The sequence below is a fragment of the Pipistrellus kuhlii genome, unplaced genomic scaffold (genome assembly GCF_014108245.1).
Source record: "Pipistrellus kuhlii isolate mPipKuh1 unplaced genomic scaffold, mPipKuh1.p scaffold_m20_p_62, whole genome shotgun sequence".
Classification (NCBI taxonomy): domain Eukaryota; kingdom Metazoa; phylum Chordata; class Mammalia; order Chiroptera; family Vespertilionidae; genus Pipistrellus; species Pipistrellus kuhlii.
This window is the reverse complement of record NW_023425565.1, coordinates 1,775,862-1,790,951: the sequence shown is the minus strand read 5'-3', so window position 1 is coordinate 1,790,951 and position 15,090 is coordinate 1,775,862. Positions and strand designations below refer to the sequence as shown.

The 15,090-nt window shown below is 44.0% G+C and overlaps 1 pseudogene; it reads left to right on the top strand.

The window, feature by feature from the left end:
- The first annotated feature begins 3,982 nt into the window (after positions 1–3,982).
- LOC118708724 lies at positions 3,983–4,948 on the top strand (annotated as a pseudogene).
- Positions 4,949–15,090: the final 10,142 nt, after the last annotated feature.

The window sequence follows — 15,090 nt, the reverse complement described above, 5'->3', positions numbered from 1 at the left end:
TTGATTTTTAGATTCACTTGTTGGTAGGTATGTATTTGATGTCTTTTTGTTGTTCATAGTTTTTACCTTTACCTTTTTCTTCTTCTTCTTCTTAAATAATACCCTTCAGCATTTCATGTAATCCTAGTTTGGTGGTGATGAACTCCTTTAGCTTTTTCTGATCTGTGAAGCTTTTATCTGCCCTTCAATTCTGAATGATAGCTTTCTGGATAGAGTAATCTTGGTTGTAGGTTCTTGCTGTTCATCACTTTGAATATTTCTTGCCACTCCCTTCTGGCCTACATAGTTTCTGTTGAAAAATCAGCTGACAGTCATATGGGTACTCCCTTGTGGGTAACTGTTTTTCTCTTGCTGCTTTCAAGATTTTCTCTTTGTCTTTTGCCCTTGGCATTTTAATTATGATGTGTCTTGGTGTGGCCCTCTTGTTTGGGGTTCTGTGTGCTTCCTAGACTTGTGAGTCTATTTCTTTTTTATAGGGAAAATTTTCTGTCATTATTTCTTTTTTAAAATATATTTTATTGAGTTCTTACAGAAAGGAAGGGAGAGAAATAGAAAGCTAGAAATATCGATGAGAGAAAAAAATCGATCAGCTGCCTCTTGCGCACCCCCTATTGGGGATGTGCCCACAACCAAGGTACATGCCCTTGACTGGAATCAAACCTGGGACCTTTCAGTCTGCAGACTGACGCTCTATCCACCAGGCCAAACCAGTTTTGGCTCATTATTTCTTTCAATAGGCCTTCAATATCCTGCTCTCTGTCTTCTTCTGACACTCCAAAAATCCGGATGTTGGGACACTTAAAGCCAACCTGGAGGATCCTTACACTATCCTCACACTTTTGGATTCTTCTTTCTTTCTGCCTCTCTGGTTGGGTGTTTTTGTTTCCTCATATTCCAGATCTTTGGTTTGACTCTTGGGGTACGTTAATCTACAGTTGAGTTTCTGTATATTCTTTATTTCAGACAGTGTATGCTTATTTTCTAACTGGTTTTTTTACTTTTCTTTTCTTTTCTTTTCTTTTCTTTGTATTCTCATTAAGGTCCTGAAAATCTTCAAGTGGTTTTCAGAAGATTCTTGAGTATTCTTATAAATGTGATTCTGAACTCTGTGTCATCCAGTAGTTTACTTTTCTCCATTTCTCCCATTCGTGACATGCTTCTGTGTCTCCACATTTTGGTTGCCTCCCTGTGTTGATGGAGTGGCTTTGTGTGGTAGGTGACTTATAGGGGCCAGTAGCTCAGCTTTCCCAATCACCCTAGGTGGTTGCTCTTGGTACACCCCTTTGTGGGCTGATTGCAATGACTTGGTTTAGTTAAGCCTTGATTGCTGTTGGTACACTGGGAGGAATTGACTCCAGGCCAATTGGCTGTGAGGACCCGCTGTATCTATAATGGAAGAACTGCTGCGCTGGAGACACATTTTGGTGCAGGCCTTGTTTCAGTGGGGCTTTGGTGCTCACTGAGTCTGCTTCTTGAATGTGTCCTTTATGAGAGTAGTTGAAATCTGGTGTCATCTCACACCGACCACTAGATACACTAGTTTCCGGATCTCCAATGGGGTGCAGTTCAGCTACTGTCTGAGGCCACCCTGCAGGAGCTACAACAAGAACCACAGTCCTCTCCTCCCTGCTTGGAGCTTGGAGGCTTTGGAGCTGTCTGCACCAGGTTGCAAGTTTGCTAAGTTAAACTGCAATAGAGAAGGCCATTCATATGCAAAAGCCGCTGCGTGGAGCTTGGGTGTGTTTGTAGATTGTGCGGGGCGGAGTCTCAGTGCATCTCTAGTCTGGGGCGTGGCCAATAGCGATGGCTGCCCATCAGCCATCTCTGCCTCTGACCACGTCCCTGTGTCTCATGCCCCAGCACAGCAAACAATTATTCTTGCATGCAGCTCTGAAAGCAAGCCACCCCCACTTTCTGACCCGATGGCAGACAGTCTAGCCTCTCCCCAGAAACTGGATTTCAGAGAGATTGGGAGTTTGTCTCTCTTCAGTTGAAGAAAGCAATGCCCTCTGCCAGCCGGGATCTGCCACCAGCCCGCATCATGCTCATGCCCCTGTGCCTCAGTTTTTCAGCGCTTGTGCCCTGAATGCTCCTTTCTCTTTCAATCTATTATAGTTGTAGAGCTTCCACTCAGTCAGCCTTCCTCTGGTTCTGGATGATAGACATTTTGTCTGTTAGTTGTAGTTTTTAAATTGTTGTGTGCGGCAGCAGTTTAGGTGTGTTTACCTAAGCCGCCATCTTGGATTCTGAGAGGTCTCTGTGAGAGGTCTCTGTGGGGTCTATATGGGGTCCACACACGATGCCAAGGATGGCCTCCATCACCCAGCAAGGGCTGGAGTGCTTCCAGGTAGCAATGGTGCTTTTCAGAGGACAGAGAAGGTTCTCCATGATCTGAATCGCACTGCTGCCCTCAGGCAACTGAGCATAGGCAGTCATGGAGGCCTGGAGGCCCAGGCTCACATCACAGCTGAGCCAAGTCACAAAGGGCTCCTGAGTCAAAGAGAGGCCATGAGAGGGGAGGCTGAGCACTGCCCCTCCCTCCCCACCAGCAGGCCCCATCCCTGCTCTCCTGGACCTAGACCAGGGCCTGGGAACCTTCTTTGTGTCAGGGGCCAAGCAGGTATTTATGACATCATTCTCAGGCCATATAAATTATCAGCTTAAACGTTAGCCTGCTGCCCAGCTAGCATGGGTCAGGAGGTCATGGATCCATTCCTATTCAGGGCATAGGCCCAGGCTGTGGACATCATCCCCAATAAGGGGCATGCAGGAGGCAGCTGATCAATGATTCTCTCTCATCATTAATGTTTCTGTCTCTCACTATTTCCCTTCCTCTCTGAAATCCATGTGTATATATACACATACATACATACACTAGAGGCCCGGTGCATGAAAATTCATGCACTGGAGTGGGGGGTCCCTCAGCCTGGCCTGCCCCCTCTCACAGTCTGGGAGCCCTCAAGGGCGGGAGGTGACCTGGCGATCAGGGGAAGGCGATGTCCCCATCACACCTCTCCTGCTGCCACTGCCAGCAGCACAAGCTTTGGCCAGCTCTGGTTACCTGACCCTTGGGCAGCTGCCTCAGGCCCACCCTAGGCAGCTAGACACCTGCCTTCCAAGGCTTGCCTGCACCTCAGGCTGGCCCTGGGCAGCTGGGAGGCTGAGGATGGATCCAGCCACACCACCCCCCTGCCACCCCTCAGGAGGCTGAAAGGACTGGGGGATTCTGGTGGGGCTGAGGGGACTGGGCTCCACCATCTTGTGGCTATAAGCACTGCAATCTTTGTGACGGCATGATGGTAAATTTGCATATTCCCTTTTTATTAGACAGATTATATATTTAAAATACCAATGGCATATTTCAAAGATCTACAACAAACTTTACAAAAATTCATCTGCAATATAAAAAAAACAAAAAACAACAACAACAAAACAAAAAAAAAAAAAAACAAAAAAAAAAACAAAAAACAGATAGCCACAGCTTCCTGAGAAAGAAGAAAAAAGTTGGAGGGATCACAATACCAGACATTAAGCTATATTACTAAGCCATGGTTCTCAGAACTGCCTGGTACTGGCACAAGAACAGACATATAGACAAATGGTACAGATTAGAGAACCCAAAAATCAACCCAAGCCATTATGCTCAATTAATATTTGACAAAGGAGGCAAGAGCATATAATGGAATAAAGACAATCTCTTTTATACATGGTATTGGGAAAATTAGACAGATACATGGGGTGTGGGGGAAGAAACTAGATCACCAACTTACACCATATATAAAAACAAACTCAAAATAGCTAAAGGACTTGAATATAAGATGGAAAACCATAAAAATCTTATAAGACTCTATAAGCAGCAAAATTGCTTTATGGTTTGTCATAGCAATATCTTTACAGACAGAGATCCTAGGGCAAGAAAGACTAAGGAGAAAATAAACAAATGGGACTACATCAAAATAAAAAGCTTCTGCACAAGTCCCATCTTGCAAGATGGCGGGTGGAAAGAAAACCGAGAAGCCGGATACTAAAGAGAAGAAGCCTGATACTAAGGAGAAGAAGCCAGACACTTAGGAGAAGAAACCTGAAGCCAAGAAGAAGGCTGATGCCGGCAACAAGGTTAAGGCCCCTAAGAAGGAGAAGCCCCACTGCAGTCGAAAACCCGTTCTCCTCAGAGGAATCGGCAGATATTCCCAGTCGGCTATGTATTCTTGAAAGGCCATGTACAAGAGGAAGTATTCCGCCCCTAAATCCAGGATTGAAAAGAAAAAGGAGAAAGTCCTTGCTACTGTCACAAAATCAGTTGGTGGTGTCAAGAATGGTGGTACCCGAGTGGTTAAACTCTGCAAAATGCCTTGATATTATCCTACTGAAGATGTGCCTCCAGACCTGCTGAGCCATGGCAAGAAGCCCTTCAGCCAACATGTGAGGAGATTGCGGGCCAGCATCACTCCTGGGACCGTCCTGATCATCCTCACTGGGCGCCACAGAGGCAAGAGGGTGGTTTTCCTGAAGCAGCTGAGCAGTGGCTTGCTACTTGTGACTGGCTCTCTGGCCCTCAATCGAGTTCCTCTTCGTAGAACACACCAGAAATTTGTCATCGCCACCTCCACCAAAGTGGATATCAGTGGTGTGAAAATCCCCAAACATCTCACCGATGCTTACTTCAAGAAGAAAAAGCTGCGCAAGCCCAAACACCAAGAGGGTGAGATCTTCGACACAGAGAAAGAGAAATACGAGATTACAGAACAGCGCGAGGTTGACCAGAAAGCTGTGGACTCTCAAATTCTGCCAAAAATCAAAGCTGTCTCTCAGCTCTAGGGCTACCTCTGCTCCACGTTTGCTCTCACCAATGGGCTTTATCCTCACAAATCGGTGTTCTGAATTTCTTATAAGAACCCGATTAAATAACTGATATGTTAAAAAAAAAAAAAAAAAAAAAAAAAAAAAAGCTTCTACACAACTAGAAAAACCAGCAACAAAATAACAAGAAAGCCCACTGTATGGGAGAACATATTTGCCAATATTATCACTGATAAGTATTTAATGGCCAACATTTACAGGGAACTCATACAACTTAACAAAATGAAGATAAGCAATCCAATCAAAAAATGGGCAAAGGATATAAATAGACACTTTTTGAAAGAGGGCATTCAGAAAGCCAAGAGATATATGAAAACATGCTCAAAGTCACTAATCATCTGAGAGATGCAAATCAAAACAACAATGAAGTACCACCTCACACCTGTCAGAATGGCTATCATTAACAAATGACAAATGCTGGCGAGGATGTGGAGAAAAAGGAACCCTCCTTCACTGCTGGTGGGAATGCAGACTGGTGCTGCCACTGTGAAGAATAGTATGGAGTTTCCACAAAAAAGTTAAAAATGGAACTGCTATTTGACCCAGTAATCCCACTTCTAGGAATATATCCCAAGAAAACAGAAACACCAATCAGAAAGGATATATGCACCCCTATGTTCATAGCAGCACAATTTATAGTAGCTAAGATTTGGAAACAGCCTAAATGCCCATAGGCAGGTGAGTGGATTATAAAACCGTGGTACATCTACACAATGGAATACTATGCTGCTATAAAATATTGTAGAAGGAATTCTTACCATTTGCAACAGATGGATAGAACTGGAGCACATTATGTTAAGTGAAATACGCCAGTCAGAGAAAGATAAATACCACATGTTTTCACTCATTTATTGATAATAAAGAACATTATAACCTGATGAACAAAAAGATAGATACAGAGGCTGAGAAGCATCGAACAGACTGTCAAATTACAGTGGGAAGCCTGGAGGGGAGATAAGAGATCAACCAAAGGACTTGTATGCATGTATATAAGCATAACCAATGGACACAAGAGACGGGGGGGTGGGTTTGAGGGCATGTACCAGGGGGCAGGGGAGGCCAGGGGAAGGTCAATGGGGAGGAAAAAGAAGAGATATGCACTACTATTTGTAGTACATTAAACAATAATAAATAAATAAATAAATAAATAAATAAATAAATAAATAAAATAGGCAGTTGGTCTGTGAATCAAAGTTTGTCCATCCCCAACTATGAGAAATGAAAACTTATATTCACTCAAAATCCTCTACACAACCCTTTATAGCACTGCTATTCATAATAGTAAAAAGACAACCCAAATGTCTTTCAACAGGTAAATGGATGAATAAACTGTGGCATATCCATACAACAGAACACTCAGCAATGAAGAGGAAAACGGATCGGTACATGCAACAACATGTATGAATCCCAAAGCCATTATCTTGAGTGAAATAAGGCAGTCCCAAGAATTTACCTATTGTATGATTCCATCAGGACTCACACAGTGCAGAAGCCCCCCAACAGGGGAAAAGGCTCCCGCTTGCAGGCCCCGAAACACCACAGTCTTCACATCGGCATTTGGATAAGAGCCTGACAGGTGGGGAGCGCACATGAGGATTTAGCACAGCCTTGGAGATCCAGCCAGAACTACCGTGGTGGCTGGGGACCCGGGAGGAGTCACAGCGAAGAAAGACATGAGGACCAGCTTATGGGCAATGAGGTGATAATGAGTGAGAGAGAGTGTGCCCTCCCCACCTCCCGGAGCTCAGGAGTTCAAATTCATGGCTGAATTATTCTAACTCTGTACCTTGGTTTCCTTGTCGGAAAAATGGGAATAATAGCGAGTCCACAAGGCTTTTGTAGGAATTAAATGAGATAAATGCTAGTAACTTAAATATAATCTAGAACAAAGGAGATGCTCAACAAATGATAGCTAATTATTATAAAAATAACAATAGTAATAAAGTATAGTGCTGGTGCAAGTTGGAGGTGAGCCACACTGTTGCAGAAGACCAAAGAAAAACCAAGCAACACTTCAGAGCAGCGTTTTTCAACCGCTGTTCCGCGGCACACTAGTGTGCCGCGAGATGTTGCCTGATGTGCCGTAGGTGCAGACAAGACAAGAATTTTATAATTTTTCACTATTTTGTTTACTTAATATTTCATAATAAAGTAATTATAAAATACTTTCTTTGTGTTTATTTGATTCCTATTCAAGAGAATTACTTTATATATAGTCAATATAGGCACAGAGTTAAATTTTTTAACATTTTCTAATGGTGGTGTGCCTCGTGATTTTTTTCATGAAACAAGTGTGCCTTTGCCCAAAAAAGGTTGAAAAACACTGCTTTAGAGAAAAGGAGTGACAGTGTTTATTTACGCCAGCAGACTCGGGGAATGACTTTCCAAATCTGAGTAAAGTAACATGCAGGGGGCTTCTCTTTTATATCCTTCTGGGGTCTTTGTCCCTCGAATATGGATTATGTTTCCAGTCCTTTTCGAGGGCCTTGCAAGAAGGCCCCCAGGTGTTGGTGGTCTCCAGGCCATATCCTGTGGTCTGGCCTGGCGATAACCCTCCCTCCAGTGTCCCGACCCTCGGGGGTACGCAGGAACCACCTGAGAGAATGAAACAAACAAGGAACATGAAAGAATGGAGGCAAGACAAGGTTTTGATCAAGCCTCAACTTTATTCTTTGAAATGGCTGTATATATGCAGCAGGAACAAAGTGGGGCAGGGTTGCCTATGCAGAGAGGTCTTTGGCAGTGTATAATTGGTTTAGGCACTGAGTGGCAAGGTGGTAAGGTATCTGGCAACGTAGGATTGGCTAACTGCCAGGGCGGCGTAATTTTCCAAGGTGTAACATTCCAAGGCTGGGCTAGCTCTGGGGGAGGATCAGGAAGGGGAAGTTGCAAAGATGTTAAGCGGCAGGTTAATCTTATCTTCTGGCCAAACCCTCAGGGCACCGAATAACTTCTGCTAGAAGGAACTTAATTCTATTTCCTTAAGATGGAGTTGCTTGTCTCAACTCTGATGGCTCCCAACACTCCAGGGCAGTGCATTGTTCACAATTGCAAGACCAGTTCCTAGAAAAGTGGTAGTGACTTAATTATAGGTTATCAAGAATTTACACTGAAAAATAAGGAGCTTACCCAGATTTTGATGAATAGGATCTGGGCACACCTGAAACTTTTGATCTTAAACTCCCCTTTGGAAGTCTATTAAAAAAAAAACACAAAAAAAAAACCAAACAACAACAAAAACACACACACACAAAAAAAAACACACAAGGGAATTAAAGAACCTGATGAACAATAGTAACTGTTGAGAACCTGATGAACAATAGTAACTGTTGAATATAGTAGAATCAGAGGTACGGAAGGGGAGTGGACTGATGATTCTCAGGGAAAAGAGGAGTCAGGGGTGCGGGAAGAGAATTAACATAAACTGTGCACCTATGGATGAGGACAATGGGGGGTGGGGAAAGGGCAGAGGGTGGGGTAGGAACCTGATGGGGGGGGGGGGGCGTAAATGAGGAACTTTTGTAATAATATGAACAATAAAGGTTTATTAAAAAAAAAAAAAAAAAAAAAAAAAAAAAAAAGAATGTACACTGAGCACCTGTGAAATCTGCAGGCATGCCAGAGCCTGACTGCCCACGGTAAGTGTGTGTGTGTGTGTGTATGTGTGTGTGTGTGTGTGTGAGCGCTCTGGAGGGGCGTGGAAACCCTTTGTGTCAGTAGTGCCCAAAGAGGTCTAGATGGACGCATTGCTGGAAGACCACGGGCCAGAGGATTCAGAAGACATTCCAACCTCCCAGGAGGGCCCCTCACAGGCAGGAGAAATGTGGAAACTTCTCCTAGGGGGCCACTCACAGGCAGGAGAGATGCAGAAACCTCTCCCAGTACAGCGGTCGGTGAGGTCGACATCTGGTTTACAGGCAGAAGAGATGTGGAAACCTCTCCCAGGTCTGGTTTTAAGTTGAAACATTGATGTTGAGCACCCTCTTTTTGCTGGTTGTTGTGATTCTCTGTGTTGTGGAGGTCCGGAAGGGCCGATGGCAGACTTGTTGTTCTAGTGAGTGGCCAGCTTTCAATGTCGGAGGGCCATCGGTCAGCGTGACGCCGTCGTTCAGTTTTGCTTCCACAGAGTTGGAAGACTGTTCTCAGGGCCCTCTGTCTGTTTCTGTGTTCCCTGTTTGTATGTTTGTATAAGTAAGGGTTTCAGTTTGCTCTTGTTTGTAAATTTGCTGACTCTTTCCCCCTCAGAGCATGCAGGAGGTGAGGGAAGGGAGAAGAGGCCTCATACTCACCGTCTTTTAGGCATAGGGATTTCTGTACTCATGTGAGGTGGAAAGTCCGATTCAAAACGAGTACGCATAGTTTTGGGCTGGGCTTAACTCTGTTCTGTGTACAGAATGAAACCCTAAACTGTTTTTTTGTTTGTTTGTTTGTTTGTTTGTTTTAGCTTTAAGGATGGTGGAGATGAACTGGGAGATAATTAAAGTTAGTTTCCCAAGAAGTTCTTTTGAAATTTCCTGCCCTGAGGCAAGTAACCAGGAGGTAGTAGGTAGCAAGTACACATATGAACGGCTGGGAGTCTTCAGCTATCTTTAAAGAATGTGTTCATTTGCATTTGAATGGCTACACCTCTGCTAGCCAAGGGACAAGTTTACTTGTGAATGGCTCCCAGTTTTCCCGGGCAGAGAAAAAACATGGTTTAATTGTTGGATTTTGGAATTTGTTCTTGAAAATACAAAGGTTTATTAATGGGGAGTTGCTGGATGTTTGACTTGTGAGCTATGAAGGTTTTGGGATTTGGATATGCTTAAAGAATGTGGTTTCTTGTTCTAATTAAAATCTTAGTTTGTATTTGGAATTTAAAATCTGTAATAAGAAGTGAAACTCCACTGCTGAAACCACCTCTGGTTTGGAGAAATTCAAAGGTGGCAAGAGAGGACGAATCTATCTGCTCTCCTGCAATGAGATTACTCAATGCTTTGTTTAAAAATTATAAAAGAACTTGCAAATTGGGTGTTATCTTGGCCAAACTGGGTGCTAGTTATTACTTCAGAAAGTAAAAAAGAAAGGGAAAAATTTGAGATCTTGTTATGCCCAGACTTCGTGATCCCCAAGGACCACCAGGGAGCCGAGTCCGATGCAATAAACAAAAGAGCCTTCTCCATGCTAGCATGGGCTCTTCCCACCCATGCCGGCAGCATGGCGGAAGAGGGCGAACTTCTCCCAGTCCAGGGGTTTTACTCTGGTTGGTGGTGATGTCACTGCCTCGGTTAAGCCTGATTGGTTGGGTGAGGGCTAGGGATAACTCCGCCCTGCGGGGCGGAGTCGGGAGCTCATCCTCGCTCTGCCCTGCCCTCTCAATCTGTCTTTATTTATTAAGCATGAAAAAAACGTGTGGCCAAATCTGTTGCTGAAACTTCTCCCAAAGTAAGCAGAATGTGGGGGAAGGAAGAGATGGAAGACCACTCTTTCAGTAAGCTAAGGAATATGATAATTTGCATTTGAATGGCCACAAACTTCCTTCAGACTCCTGTGGCAAAAAAAATTTTTTTGGAAGTTTGCTTATATAAATAAAAAAGCAAAGTTTAAATTTGCCTCATAAAAAATCTAGAGGACAGAATTGAAACTCTAAATTAATTATGTCTTGCATTTTTTTTTTTTTTTTAGAAATGTAAAGTGTTATTAATCTAGGACATGCAAAATATATTTGACTTGCCAGCTTTAAAAGTTCAAAGTATAAATTAAATTTGGAGAAGTTATATAAATGTGGTAACTAAATGCCTAAAGTAAATAATTAAGAATTCAAGATGTATTACTTGTTTGGTATGTCTATGTTTATTAATTTGAAAGTATGAAGTTGTAACAATTGTGGTCCAAAAGGTTAAAAGCAGGGACCAAATTCTAAAGTTAACTATTGTTTGTCTCAATCGGCCATTTAAGTTTGATGTGATTAATGATTACAGTACATTGTAAAATCTTTAGAAGAAATCCCCTCAAGCGAAGGGGCTTTTCAGAAAATTCAGGGAGTCTGATTGCAATGTAGGGATCACCGGTTCCCCTACTAGCAGGAGGCAAGCGCCTTTCCCAGTGGGAACAGAGTGGACTGCCGGATGAAAACGCCTCAGTGGGAACACCTCCTTCGGCATCTGGGACCTGCGCCACGCTCCCTGGCTCTGCCCACCCGGCGTCCACCTCCTCCAGGGGTTGTTTTGAGTAGCGGTGCCAGGGACAAGGAGAGAAATTCCCTTGTGATCCCCTGCCCCACAATGAGACTGTTATAGTTATATTAGTATGATGTTTGATTTATATTTTAAGAATTTAAAACAGTGTGAGAATAATTATTTGTGTGATTTAACCCCCGGCAACTGCTTGGACACTTTTCACCGGTGTTCTGTTAGCGGGCTTAGAGGTGCAGCTAGATCTGTATCTGTAGGGAAAATGTGGCATTTTAAATTTCAAGCGGCTGGAGGCCTGGGAACAGGATACTGGACCTGCTCCCTCGTCACCTTGCCTTTTCTATAAGATTTGAGACATGGTTATGTATTTTTGAAGGATATAGAAAGAAGATTTGAAAGTTAATTTGAAATTATAAAGGTTTTTGTAAAGGTTTTAAGCCTCTAGAGCACATGTGTCAAACACAAGGCCCACGGGCCAAATCCATCCCTCCAGGCCTTGCAATGTGGCCCGCACCGCGCTGTCATCACTGCACTCCGCTGCGTTCCATCACAGTGACAGTTTATGACTGTTCAGTAAACCATTCGGCCCGCGATTTAGGCTGGATTTTAGATTTTGGCCCCTTCTCTGATTGAGTTCGACACCCCTACTCTAGAGTAACCTTACAAGTGAGAGGCAAACCTGTTAGTTTCCTGGTGGACACTGGGGCAGGCTATTCAGTCTTGACAGAGCCTATGGGACCTGTACATCAGTCCAGGGAGCCACTGGACAAACTGCCTTTTTTCCTTGGACATCAAAGAAGGACTGTGGACCTCAGAGGGAACACGTACTGGGGGAATGCAGCTGCTGAACTGGACCAAAGTGGAACAACGGGCCTTTGAGGAGCTAAAGAAGGCTCTCATCTCAGCACCTGCCCTAGCCTTGCCAGACGATGCGGAGCCCTTCCACCTCTACATGAGTGAGGTAAGGGGCATTGCCAAAGGGATTTTCACTCAGATTCTAGGTCCCTGGAAGAAACCTGTTGCCTAAGAGACTGGAACCTGTGGCAGCAGGGTGGCCAGCGTGCCTCCGGGCAGTAAGCACTCTGGGCCAGGAGCTACACTGGCCATCAGCCCTATAGGCCTGCTCCCAGATGACGGTCCAGAGGAGCCCATTCGTGGCTGCATGGAGGTGACACAGAGCTGCCATCAGAGGCAGCAGTAGTCACCCTGGACCACACCATTTGGGCACAGTTCCTGAACTTTTGGCCTTAATCCAGGCCCTTTGATGGGGACACTGTGCCATCCATGGGGAAAGAAGGTTACCAACTGCACCTGGAAGGAATTGGCTGAACAGAAGCAAGCCATCAAAGGACCGGATGGTTGGTGGACCCTACAGATGACAGACTGCTGGTCCTAGAGGCTCTAGGTCAGACGTTAGTTGCCCAGTGACACCAGGTTACCCATTTAGGTGTTACCAAGACTTCCGAACTTCTGTGAGGCAGATACTACCAAGCTTGCTAGAAGTACTATCTGTACTCAGGTAAATGCTAAGCAAGGTAAAGGGTTCCCCCTGGGAATTCGGGTCCCAGGGAACTTCCCCAGGAGAGCATTGGTAGGTGGATTTCACAGAGATTAAGCCACCAGCATTAAGGTCTAGTTTTTGTAGACACTTCAGATTAGACAGAAACTGCCTCTATAGTAGTCAAGAGATTACTCCAGGAGTTTATACCTAGATTCAGTATCAGATAACAGTTCCACCTTTATAGCCAAGGTATCTCAAAGTATAGCTCAAGCCTTAAGACAGGCATGAACAGGACTCTGAAAAGGAGTTTAACTAAATGTGTCATAGAACTGGTGAAAATTGGACCAATCCCCTGCCCTTCACCCTCTTATGGGCCAGGTGTCCCCCCTACTGGGATGGGTTCCCCAACCCCTTTTTTGGGGATCATGTATGGTAAACCTCCCTCCATCCTTCCCAGGGTCAGGGAGAAACTGAAAGCTGGAATTCATAACCATTCTTTTGCTCAAGCCCTTACAGGCTTTGCAGTTTTCTTGTTCCAGATGCACTGCCAGTGCCCACTGCAGACCCTGTACACCCCTTCTAGCCCAGGAACTCAGTGTGGGTAAAGAAATTCACTGCCCAAGGACTTAAAGGGACACTACACTGCTATCCTGAGCAAGCCCATGGCTGTTGAAGTAGACAGCACCCAGACATGACTCCCAGCTCTTGCATGGCCTGGATCCTGGCAATTAGCGGCCTCACCTGTGAGATCCTCAGCCTGGGCTCCACGCAGGCCAGGAGAAGACTGGATGCCTGCAGGAGGGGAACTGGACTTCAGTGAGGACAATACTGATGGGAACTGTGGTACTAAGGGTCTTGGTAACTATATTTGTTGTTTATGCTGATTCTTACTCATGTTGTCAAGTACGTTTTTACTAGCCAGTGAGAAAGTCCATGTCTAAGTAAGGCTAGATAACAGAACAGCAAATACCCTTAAAGGAAGTGGGCTGAGGCAATGATTTGACTCATGCACATAAGACAAGGGGGGAATGAGAGGGCAAGGTGGGGTGGGGCTAACTCCTGACTCTGTTTTGTACTGTGAGGCAGGGCGGAGCTATCCTCCATTTTGTAACTGGACCCTAGCTCTCCCCAACCAATCAGGGTCAGCCAAAGCAGTGACATCACCACCCCTATAAAACCCCTTGACCTGTTGAAGCCCATGCTCTTCCACCATGCTGTCAGCATAAGTGGGACAGAGTCCATGCTAGCATGGATGAGGCTCTTTTGTTTATTGCATCGGACTCGGCTCCCTGGTGGTCCTTGGGGATCACGGAATCTGAGCGTAACAGAATGAAGGGGGAAAACAGCCACATGATCATCTCAGTTGATGCAGAAAAACATTTGACCAAGTCTAACGCCCTTTTATGATAAAACACTCAACAAACTAAAAATGGAAGGAAACTGTCTCAACATGATAAAGGCCATATATGGAAAACCCACAGTAAACACCATATTCAGTGGTGGGAGACTGAAAGCTTCAATCTTAAGATGAGAAACAAGACAAGCATTCCCACTTTTTCCTTTTTTGTTCAACATGGTTTTAGCAGTCCTAGTCAGAACAGTTAAGCAAGAAAAATAAAAGCATCCAACTGAGAAGGAAAAAGTAAAATTATCTTTGTCCATAGATGACACAATCTTACATATAGAAAACTCCAAAGATTTCACACCAACTTCCCACACACAAGACAACCTATGAGAGCTAATAAACAAATTCAGCAAAGTTGTAAGATACAAAAGTCAGTTACATTTCTCTAACAATGAACATTTTACAAAGAAAATTAAGAAAACAATTCCACTCAAATAGCATAAAAATACTTAGGAACTGATTTAACCAAGGAGGCAAAAGATCTGTAAACTGAAAATTGTAATACAATGCTAAAATAAATTAAAGAAGACATAAATATGGAAGGACATTCTATGTTTATGGACTGGGAGACAATATGGTTAAGAAGATGCTATTTCAAGCATTCTAAAGATTCACTGCAATCCCTCCAAAAATCCAAACGTTTTTTACAGAATAGAAAAAACTTTGCTAAAACTCATTTGGAATCTTAAGGGAGTCAAAGCAATCTTGAAAAAGAACAGATTTGGAGCACTCACACTTCCCTATTTCAAAACGTACACAGCGTTACTGTAAACAAAACAGTGTGGTGCTGGCATGCACACAGACCGGAGACGAATGGAACAGGAGCGAGCCCAGAAATAAACCTTCGCGGATAAGGCTTCTGGTTTCTGACAGGGCACCAAGACTATTCCTGGGGAAAGGACAGCCTTTTCAACAAATGGCACTGGGAAAATGGGATAAACAACATATGCAAAAGAAGTTGGATTCTTACCTCATTCTACTTACAAAAATTATCTCAAAATGGTTCAAAGGCCTAAATGTAAGAGCTAAAACTGCGAAACTCTTAGGAGAAAACCTAAGATTTGACACTGATTTGACATCAGATTTGACAATGATTTCTTTGATATGACACCAAAACACAGGCAACAAACAAAAAGATAGACAAATTGAAC